This window comes from Sturnus vulgaris, chromosome 1 (genome assembly GCF_052056855.1).
Source record: "Sturnus vulgaris isolate bStuVul1 chromosome 1, bStuVul1.hap1, whole genome shotgun sequence".
Lineage (NCBI taxonomy): Eukaryota > Metazoa > Chordata > Aves > Passeriformes > Sturnidae > Sturnus > Sturnus vulgaris.
In genome coordinates this window covers 39,478,836-39,489,879 of record NC_142243.1, presented here as the reverse complement: position 1 = coordinate 39,489,879, position 11,044 = coordinate 39,478,836, and the positions used below count along the sequence as shown (strand labels likewise).

General features: G+C 43.6%; 1 protein-coding gene across 4 annotated transcripts in view; it reads left to right on the top strand.

The window, feature by feature from the left end:
- The first annotated feature begins 324 nt into the window (after positions 1-324).
- The window catches only part of THRB (thyroid hormone receptor beta), a 154,201-nt gene continuing 143,481 nt past the window's right edge, over positions 325-11,044 (top strand). For 2 of the 4 annotated variants that reach the window (XM_088164162.1, XM_088164168.1), the window contains exon 1: positions 488-591. The gene's annotated coding sequence lies outside the window, so the exon portion shown is untranslated. Of the gene's footprint in view, positions 366-487; positions 592-11,044 lie in introns of those variants that run through there. The other 2 variants (XM_088164175.1, XM_014887273.2) reach the window with 2 other exon arrangements.

The following is an 11,044-nucleotide window of genomic DNA, read 5'->3' as shown; positions in this document are numbered from 1 at the left end:
CGCGCGGCGGCTCCCCCGCCGCTCGCAGCCGCTGGCCGCGCCCGCACCTCTCCCTCCGCCCGACCCCAGAACGAAGCGGTCACCGGCAGCGCCCCGGGGCCCGCCCTGCCGGGCACGGCCCGCGGGGCCGCGGCGCAGCCGGGGGGATCCCGGCTCCAGCGGCGCTACAAGTGGCCGCCGGGGGCGGTTTCTGCTCCGGCTCCGCCGCGGGTTCCCTCCGCCCCGCGCCCGCCTACCGGCGACCCTCTCCGCGGCGCGGAGGGGCCGCGGGGCGCGTTGCGTAACGCGGCGCTGGGCTCCGCTCCGCCGCGCGTCGCTCGGGGAGGCGCGGCGAGGCGAGGCGGGTCGGGTCGCGGCGGCCGGAGGTGAGCGGTGGCGGCAGCGGGGCGGGCGGGGCCGGGCCGGGGGGGCGCAGCGCGGCGCGGCGTGTGCGCGGCCCCGCGGGAGGCGGCGGCGCAGGCGGGGGGAATCCAGGTCACGTCCGCAGCCAGACGGCGGCTGGCGGGAGGGACGCGGCGAGAGGCACCGCACCGCACCGCGCCCGGGCGGGCGGCGAGCGGCGCGGGGCAGGCGCGCCACTGCGCTCCGCCGGTAAGTCCCGCGAGTCACCCGGCGGGCAGCGCGCCCGACCGCGGGCGTGGGCGAGCAGGGGGTGCCGGCTCCGCAGGTTGGCGTCCCGGAGCGCCCCCGGGGAACTGCGGGGCGAGCGCGGGGGAGCCGAGCCGCGCTCCCCGGCCGCTCGCTCACTATATTTAGCCGTCACCGGTGGGGAGAGCGGCGGTAGCGGCGCGCAAACGCTGGCGGGGACAGAGCTCCGCCGGCCCGTCGGGGCGCCGCCCGCCCGCCCGCCCGCAGCAGCAGCAGAGCAGCATCCGGGGGCGGCGGGGGGCGAGCGGCGGCGCGGCCCGGCGGGGAGGGCAGGGACGGAGCCGCGGCACCGCCGGTATTCATCACCGCGGGGGGCGGCGGGGCCGCGCGGGGGGAGCGGCGGCGTGCGCGGCTGCCGGCGCTTCCTGATTTATTTATGTTTGCAGCATAGGTGGTATTTCCCCGTTAAGAGTTTATCCATTGAAGTTTTCTATTTGACTTTCTAAAGCGGCGGCGACAACACCAGCAACAACTACAGAAATCCGCGAAGTTAAAAAGCCGAATGCGTTAATTGTTAACTAAATATAGAGGAGCAAGGCTTGGGAGCTGTAGTGGGTGGATTGATCAGGCAGCGTACGAGTAAAAAGGAAAAGGCAAAATTGTCAGCCCCATGAAGCCAGGTGCCGGTAGGAAGGAAGGATCGCACCTGTTCTGGTGAGTGGTAGGAGCCCCATAGCCCCGTGGTCCCCTGAAACCTTGTTTTACCCTCCTGTGATCCGGATGGAGGAAAGCGAAACACAGGTTAAAAATGCTGTAATAAATACCAGGTCTGACCAGGAAGGCAAACGGGACATTTTTTTTCTACAGTATAAGCCGTGCTCCCTTTAGTATTTTAACTTAACACAAAATTCGTGCATTCCAACTGAGCCATCTGCTAGTTATAGTAACATATTTAGCGTTTATTTACAAAACTTAGTCTGTCGTAAATATATGCTTGCATAATTGATAGACTGGATATTTTTATAAAAAATGGTTTGTTTTCCTGTTACAGTTCAGTACTGCTTGTATGTTGAGACAGTTTTCTAGATTTTCTGGTTCCCGTTTTGCCTTCTGAATAAACATTTGAGAAGAAAATCCAAAACAACAGGGCAAAGGGTTTGCTGTTTTATAAGAAATTTCTGTAATAACAAGGTAATTTTCAGGAGACTTTACCATAATCAATGCAGTTGCATTGGTTAACTGCATTGCTTTACAGAGAGGCTTGAGTTTTCTCCCTTACTTTGAACTCTAAATAACACAGCTGTATGAATGTATAGCCATTTTTAAAGAGACGAAGCTGGAGTAAATCACTGGAAAGTATAGCTTTTCACTTTCTCATAGAGCAGCTGTTTAAGGCACAGTAACAGCAAAAGTTCTGTGAAGCTGTGTATGCCTACTTCCTTCCTGACAAGGCTTTTTTTTCTTTTCTAACTGGCATGAAATCACCCTTCATATTAGTCCCAGGACCCTTAAATTAGTCTCAGCCTTCTTCCAGTTTATTTGAATTGGTGACCTTTGGATGAGCTGGTGTGTTCCATTGTTACTTGCTAATGATGGAATAATCTAGTCCTGACGTACCAGTTGTGAAACCGAGGGCGCTGCTTCTGGATGGAAATTCAAATGTCTTATGGCTCCATGTTGGAAAAGGCAGGATTTAGCTGTGGTTTTCATCTGCTTTTAACTCTGTGGACTCTGGTTTCCAGAACTGAAAGGGCTCAAACCAGTCTGTTAGAGTTGATGGAAAATCTGCCATTGATTTTTACTGGTTTTGGATAAAGTCTTGTATGAACTGGTGCTGAGCACATCATGGCTACTCCAAATTGTTCAATCCTTTTGAAATTCTTTGCATATCCAAGTCATTATGTAGAATCAATTTTTTTGTGTGCTGTCTCTTTCTTTGTGAGAATGTTCTTTTGCTTAGTAGAAAGTGGTGGTATTTTTATTCACTCTTATATGCTACAGCATTAGTTTTATTATCTGATCATTTCCTGTTATGTGAGGATGACATGGGTGACTTTGGAAAAAGTGAAAGTGCTTTTGCTGAAGGCTGCTTACACTGAAGACAGGTTTCTACAGGTATTTTTCAAAGAGCTTGCAGTAGTGGGACACCTGAAATCGTAAGACATGCTTTCTCTGATGTCCATGTTGTACTTCCCTTGTCCAGTATATGGTTGTTTGATGCCTTTTGTTTGATGTTTTCTTTTTTTTTTTCCTTACGAATTTGAAGTGAAGAAAGTTGTTTGTAATAACAGATACTGGTGTTCAGTGAAGAAGTTTGCAGAATAACACACTCCTGTGGTAGGCATATATCTTCTCCTGGCTTCCCTGTTGTTGATGATGAGCAGGATTTTTCCTCTTGGCTATATGTAAAAACCCAGCCAAGAGAAAGTAGGGAGGAGAAGGATTGCGAAACTTAAATCATGGAAGTTTGTCAGAGTTTATGGTCTAGTGTAGCCTGTCTTGAAATTTGATTCCATTTGGAAGGGAGTCAAGGGATGAAACCTCAAAAAAACCCACCTGATTTGAGGCAGGACGTCCTCCAGCAAGAATCTCATTTACCACCGGAAGGGTGAGACCAGGAATTTTGGCTCCTTGGAAAAGGAAATTCTGGAGCTCATTATCTCTCCACCATCATATTCTGGTTTACTGATTTGGGGTTTGCTTGTTACTAAAAGTTGAAGAAGGCAAAAGAGGCGTGCATGTGAAAGAAGCTCAGGTGAACAGGCTGAGATGAGGGAAGGCAGGAGGAGCACAATTACTGTGTGCCCTCATGCCTTAATTTGCTCTTAAATGAGAGATGGCTGTCATGGCAGAAAGCAGAGCTGTAATGCAAGGTGCAGGATAGCAGTGCAGAGCTACATCTTTTCTCCATCTTGTCCTTTTTCCTGTGTGATTTCCAAAACACATGAGAATCTGACCTCTGGAGGAAAGGTGGAGATAATACTGGGGTACTCTCCACCTGCCTGCAGGGATTGAGGGAGCACATCCATGCCATTGGTATGCAGATATTATGGCCAGGATCTAAATGTGTGAATTCTTTGTCAGAAGGGGTCAGGAGATCAATCAGGAAGGATTTTCCTAATATTTCCACAGTTTGTCTTTGCTCCCTTCTTTCCAAATATCAGAAATTGCTATGTATATAGTCCTAGATTCTCTCCTGCATGGGCCCATTTAAGTAAATAAATAAAAGCTGTTTGGTAGCTCTTCAGGTGTATGACAGCAGGATTCTGCCAAGTCACCAAGGTGCTTTCCTTCTATTTGCTTAACTGAAGGAATGCCTCTGGGTGGCATTCCTCTTAGTCCAGGGAACTCCTTGGCTTAATTTAGCCCATCAGAAAAGTTAGCAGAATAATTCACATGGCAGCTAGTGTGGCAGTACTGCTGCTGGCATTTTTTAAACTTTTCATTAATGGTGCAGTGGAGAAATAATCTCTCTTCTTCGGGATGAGGTAGGATTTTATGTATTGTACAGGGATAACTAAACAAACTACGGATGTGTTATGTTGTCATTAAAATCAAGGGCGACTATAAATTTCTGTGTAAAGAATTGTATTCCTTTAATTCTGTGTTATTCCATCAGTTGTATGTGGTCCAAGAGGACATTTTGAATAAAGTAATTGAGTCTTGCATAAGTTGTTTCTGTCATTTAATTCACAACACGTGAATGAGATTGTTTCCATTATTCATCACAACTACTTAATTTAAATATGGTCATGGTAGGGGGACAATGCAAGTAAAAAGACTGGTTGGAAAAGTTTCTATTGTTAACCTTTTCAGTGTATGGTCACGCTCCCAAAGTGCATGTAAGCCTGCAAGTAAAGAGGAGTAAATTGAAAGCAAATAAAATGTTTTTTTTTTTTAATACAAAAGTTAACTTGAGTATTCAATTTTGAATGCTTTTGGTCATAAAAATTCTCATTTTACTCAAACCCTTTTTAGCTTATTAGAGATTAAGTATCCTGTGAAATTAGGAACTAATGAAATAATAAAGAATAAACCACAGTTAAAAAAAAACAACTTTATATCTTCAAGTGCCTTAAACATAGAGAAGCTGTAATAATTTTTACTGATGAACTAAGAGAGCAATACTCTTATAATTAGATTATGCGCATGAAAGCAGTGTGATCATTCTAGACTACAGAACTGTTCTGTGTCCTCTGGTGAACCTAACCCAATAAATTAGGGTTCTGTTTTTCCATTGGAAGAAATAAAAGGACTAATTGTCAAGCTGACTAATAGTAAGGTAGAAAACAGAGCAAGAAGCTCAATCATCAAGTGAATTTAGAGTCAAACCCAAATGTAAGTCTTTCTTCTGCTGGGTGGAGTGAAATTGGTACATGTAGAACCAAATCACTTGTACATTTGCATACACAATGATTACTGTTTTATCTCGGGCAGAACTTCTTTCTGCTCACCTGCTAATTTTTTTTGCCTATTTTGATGCTGATGTTTGAGTGTCTTCTCGAATACTCCATGGGAGTTGGTTGGCATGAACTGCATGCCACAGATACAGCACCAATGTTGCTTGACAGTGAGATGTGCTTTGCAACAGCTGTGGTGTAGGAAAATAAAGGAGCTCTTTGAAGAAAATTAAAAGTATCTGTCAAATACGTAAGTAGTTGGATCCTTGAACAATTGCTCACTAACTGATATCTTAGTGACATGCATATGGATGAACCATTTTCAAAAACATTCACAAGAAAAATATACTTCTGTGGGTAAGAAGAGCCGTTTTCATCACCATTGCAAGTTGGCTTCCTTGAGTCGTGTGTCATGTTTGCTGTCATTATCTACATCTACAAGGTTCTTGAACTATTGGCCTTTTCCTTTCTTATGTTTCCGTTTGTAGACCCTCACCTCTTTCTTCCACTGACTTGGTCTTGTACCTTGGCCCCCTTTGTATCCTGTTATCTTCACACCTCCCTCTCATGACTTTGCATTGTTTCTCTTGATTCTGCTATGCCAGCTCCTTGCCATGTGCTCCAGCCCAGCTGTACTTCGGCAGGTATGGAGTGCTGCTGCTGCTGCTTGGTTTCCTACCAGTGGAAAGAATGAGCACTTATAAATTGAAGCCATTTCTTCTTTAGCATTTTTTTTTATCTCTGACCTTTAGCACAAAATCATTCTTGGTCCATTTGCCTACCTTCTTGCAACTTTTGACAGGTAGGAGTGCCTTCATGTGACTTTAGACTGTTTCCTAGCTTTACATTAAAATAGCTTTATTCCCATGATTTATTACCCTGGCTCTGTTTTATTTTTAATATTTCATACATATTTAAAAAAATGTGGCATGTCTGTGTGCAGGGTTCTTCAAAATATAATTATGAACACTTATGTATAAGGCTTAACATAACTGTGTTCCTCCCTTCAAGAAATTGAAGGGTTTATCTTCAGCCTTCTTTTATAAGTTAGGTGTCTTATTTCCATACTGCATTTTTTCTCATTAAAAAAAGATAAGGTGAAATGCATTATCCAGTTAGATAAACAGGGGAAAAGTCTATACAGAGTTGTATCCATGTAATTCCAGAATGTACATGACCACGCACATATGCACTAAAAGAATATTCCCCTGCAGAGTATTTGTGACAAATTTAATTTTTAAAGCAAAATAATTACTTCAATTAAATATTAAAGTATAATTTTATTTCTAAAAATAGAGAGAAAATTGTGTCTGGAACACAGAGTACTTCCTATGTAGTGCTGAACTGCATGTCATTTGTGTTGTGCCCGATTCACTGATGTGACTTACTGAAGTAATTTAGTTTATTGAAATTTTCTATTTGACCAGAATAAAACAGCCTTGGGCCAGAGGACTTAGATCAACTATTTAACTGTGGAAGTTGCTGATTATTAAGGTTAAAGAAAGGAGAAGAAATACCAGAATTAAGATTTGATACACAGCCTTAATTCAGGTGTCTTTGAATATATGCAGGTAAACTAAGGTTTAGAGTCTGTGGATGATATTGCTTCACTTTTCAGGGTGTGCAGCCCTGTGTAATAATTGTAATAATCCTGAAAACTACACTTCCTCTTAACTTTATTTGAAACCAGGAAACTTGGGATCAGATCACAGGGAATGCAGTTGGTTATGCAGAATATTTTGAGCATGTGGTCCTTGCCTGTGCGTTATACATGTGTAACCGTAATTTTTCACTGGTTGGGAATTTTTAGTTGAAAATCACCTCTGCACCATGAAGGTATCTAATCTGATTACCCAACTTTGTATTTAATTGTTACAAAAACTGTTTATCTCTATTTTTCCTCCCTGTCCTGTTTCCCATGCCTCAGACACCTCACACTTTTCTCCTTTGCCAGAAATGGGAGAGAGATGCTAGAAACATTTCATTTTTTCTGAAGATTCTTATACATGGAGATAGTGTCCTTGACCTTCTTTCTCCTTAGGACGTCCTGTCAGTTGCTGTAGTTCTGAATTTGGCTGATGTTGAAGGCAGCTGCCATGCACCTGGTTCTTTCTTACAGTGTCTTCTTGGTGCCAGAAGGGATAAGCCAATGACAGGAGTCCCACTTACCATTGTGTTGGCCAGAACCTGTGCTTTTGCCTTCTTGACTTTTTGCATTACTGAGTATTGAGTTCTTTGGGGGTTTTTTGTCCCCTGTCCCACTGCCGTTTGGCACGTCCCTCCCTGGCTCCCCTACCTGGCAGTCCTGCTGGCTGTGTATGTGAGCTCTGACATGTGCTGTGAGACCTGGACCACGATGGTGATAGCCTCTCTAGCCTCCAAAATGCATCAAGCCTTCCTTCTTGCCGAGTAGGCTGTTGCACAAGATACCATCTTGATGGCAGCTGTCTTCATTTGCATTGAACTCTGGGAGAACCCAAAGACTGCTCTGATACTCAGGCCTCCTAGGAAGCCTGTTTGCTTTCATCCTCTGCCCAGGGAAGATGAATCTGACCCGCTGCCACTCTCACGGTAGGATGCGGGGAATGTGCTTGCAGCCATTCTGGCCATGACTTTCCAGTGGGTGGATGGTGGGAGTGTGTTTTGCAAGGCAGAAAGATCTTCTACTGTTATCTCTTCAAGAAACCTCATATCAAAGCACTCTCTTCGTTTTGGGAAGTACTTTTTGTGCTTGAAGGTTAGGCACAAGTGGTAATAGCATAACCTGGGGGAAGGAAAGTGCTAGATTCTATAATTCCCAAGGGAAGAAGGGCTCTGGTCATACTGTCTTTATAGAGCAGTTCCCTGAGCTAGCTATCGTCTCTCCATCCTACTTGCAGTGACATGGATAAGTCTCCTTGATTTGTCTGTGCAGTGGCTTCTCTTCAGTGCCACTTTTTTTGCATGGGACCATGTACATGGAAAGCCATATGTATATAGAGTGTGCTCCCTTCTGTTTTCAGATGTCTTCGCATCTTCTGAAATACCTGATAGCTTGTAAATTCAAGAATCTGGATGAAACATGGTTTTTTTCCAAACTTAGGCAAGCCCCTCTCCCAACTAGATTTTTATTTTCACAGGGGCAGCAGGATTCATCCTTGTCATAAGGTCCTTTCTTGCAGGTTCTCTTCCAAGGAATAGAATTCAAGTAGTTAAAAGAAAAGAAATTTAAAATTTTGCACGTAGAAAAAAGCACAACCCCGAACATTTACATTGCTACTTCTGCAGAAGTAGCAAGACTCTCTATACAGGTTGCCCAGAGACATTGTGACATCTCCATCCTTGGAGATACTAAAAAAACAGGTGGGCATGGTCCAGGACAACCTGCTCCAGGTGACCCTGCTTGATTGAGCAGGGTGGTGGACTGGACGGTCTGCAGAGGTCCTCTCCAGCCTCATGCATTCCTTGACTGAAACTTTCTGAAAAGGTTTTGAAAGAGAATTGCAGTTCACTTTGATACAGCTGAGCGAAATACAAAATAATTTAAGGTAGATTTCATTAAATGGAAAGTGTAGAGCACACTTTCAAATTAAGCTGGTCTGCCAGGCTTGCCCATAATAAATTCAGGAGAGTAAAAGAAAAATACGAATTTATACCAAATTAACAGAGCAAATCATATTGCTTCTGTCTACACAAACAACTGAAGCATCTCTGTAACTTTAAAAGGTGCTCTAAATGCATTTTCCATGCACAGATCAGAGTTATGAGCTTGCTTAAAACTTAGAAAGAGATTTCATGCTCTCACCTTTGCACATAAGAGGCCAATTCTCAGGATCATTGTCTTTGATCCCATAGAAAGAATCATAGGCTTAAAAAGGAGCCAGGACTTGCCTGCTGTTTAGTAGTAATTTTCTGATTATACTTTCATAGGAATGTAAATCTAAAGAGCCAAATTTACATAAGCAGACTACTCTGTGAACCTTTGCCCTCCCTTCTCCCTCAACCTTTGCTGTCCAGTTTGGCTCCCAGTGCAGTTTCAGAAGTCTCTTTCTAGGGTTACTTGTCTCTCTAGCAAGAAACCCAAATTCTGAAAGCAAGAAAGTGGCAGAATTGCAGCCACAAAACCTGAACTCAAGCGATCTTCCCTCTCCCATTACTGCTACACCTACTCATGAGGCAGCCCTGTGGGGACCAGTGTGGACACTGGCTGGAAGCCAGGCGTGTACCAGACATCTCTTTACCTTTGCTCATAGATAGAGCTCATCCACAAATGGCAGCTAGAAATTCATGCCTATAATATCACATTAGTTTGACATGCATTTTACAACAGCAGTGCAGGCAGCCTTTTTCCTGAAAAAGAAATGATTTCTCAGTATTTTTAACATACTTTATTTCCTCATCTTAGGACTAGCAGGAAAGTTTATCAGCAGTTTGTGGTAGGGATAGAAGGAAAAGGGGAATTGGATTGCTGATGGGATATTGCTTGCTGGCTGCACAAACACAGTGTGCAAAAAGACAAAAAGCTTGGACTCCTCTGTGAAGTTCAACTCTAAGCCAGATCAACTTAACCTCAGCCTCTTCAAAACGTGTCTGTATAAATATAGTCTGTTTTGATGATCACAGGTCTGCAGCTGAATTAATTATTTGATGGTGCGAGAAAGATATGTAAAGGGAGACCTTTACCACTGAAGCCCAGATCTACGAGATCAAATCTACAGTCTGATTTTCTTTTCTAATGTTTTCTTGCTAAGTGTTTTCTTATACATCATGCCTAGTCTTGTCAATATTTTTTTAAGTCTTGCTCCTTTAAATAGTTCTGGATGATACTTTTTCAAAGATCTCCTGGAGTCAGTGAAAGCCGTTTGTGTGAACATGGGCAGCTGAAAGAGCAAAGGCAGTGTGAGCCCTGCACAGTCTTAAGACGATCTGTGTTTGGGACATGAGAGTAGTATGGCATAACTCTGTTTGCTTTGGAAGGTAATCTAATCTAAAAGGGCATGAAACAATTTGCAAATTAGGATTGTGTAAACCTCAGTGTAGTTTTTTTTTTTTCTTCTTTAGGGAAGAGATATTTAAACCCAGAAAGAGCATTAGGCAGGAAGAATTTGAGAGATTCAACCTGGCAGATGTTGCAAGGCTTGTGATAGAATAGGACGGAGCTTTACCTATTGCTGTGTGAAGTTAAGATCTGCAATATCAGTTAGGAGCTCCAGATTTCACAACACTTGGGTGATGGTGTAACAGGAAGAAGGGTGTGGGCAAAACTACAGGGCTACATATGAGTAATTCAAGACCTCACCTGTTTTCCCATCTGGAGAGCAGGACAACGTGGGGAAAGCAGATGGACAGATCAGAAGTTAGAGTTTAATCGCTTAACTTTTGCTGAGCTTATCTGTACTGAGGATAATCTTCCGGGATTCATGTTTGCTGCATGCTTTCTGCATTTTTTGGTGGATGCATTTTGAGTCAGAAAAAATGATGTCTGGTGTCACACCTTTTGTATTCTGTCTCAGCATAGCAAATCTGAGCTACTAAGTTACAGCCAGCAGATGCCAGCAGTTTTTGTGGTACTATACTGTTAATTTACTTGTATGTGTATTCTGCAATGATGTTCCTAGTGGTGAACAAACTACCTTTTTAATAATATCAAAGGGGTGGAATTACTGCCTCGTTTTCATGTGAAAAAGTCTCAGTGAGTATTACAGACAGATTATGGCCTTAAGTAGTGCCCAGAAGTGATATGTCAGAAGAAAAGAAAGAGCTATGATCCCAACAATGATTTTTGAAATTCGGTCAGCAATACATATGTTTAATAAATGCACATCTTCCTGCAATGTTTGAAATCGGGGTCAGGACTCCAAAAAGAAACTCAATGAGATTGTCTTCAGTAACTATTACAGCTGGAGAATTGAGAAAGGCAAAAATAAAGGTAGGTGATACAAGCTTGCTATTTTCCAAAGCTCAACACTTTTGTGAGCAAAATGATCTGCTTACAGGGTGTTTTTAAGATGAAAGTAATTTTATCTGTAGTGCTAAATTTGGAATCAGTTTACCCAGCCATCTGCATCTGTGTATAT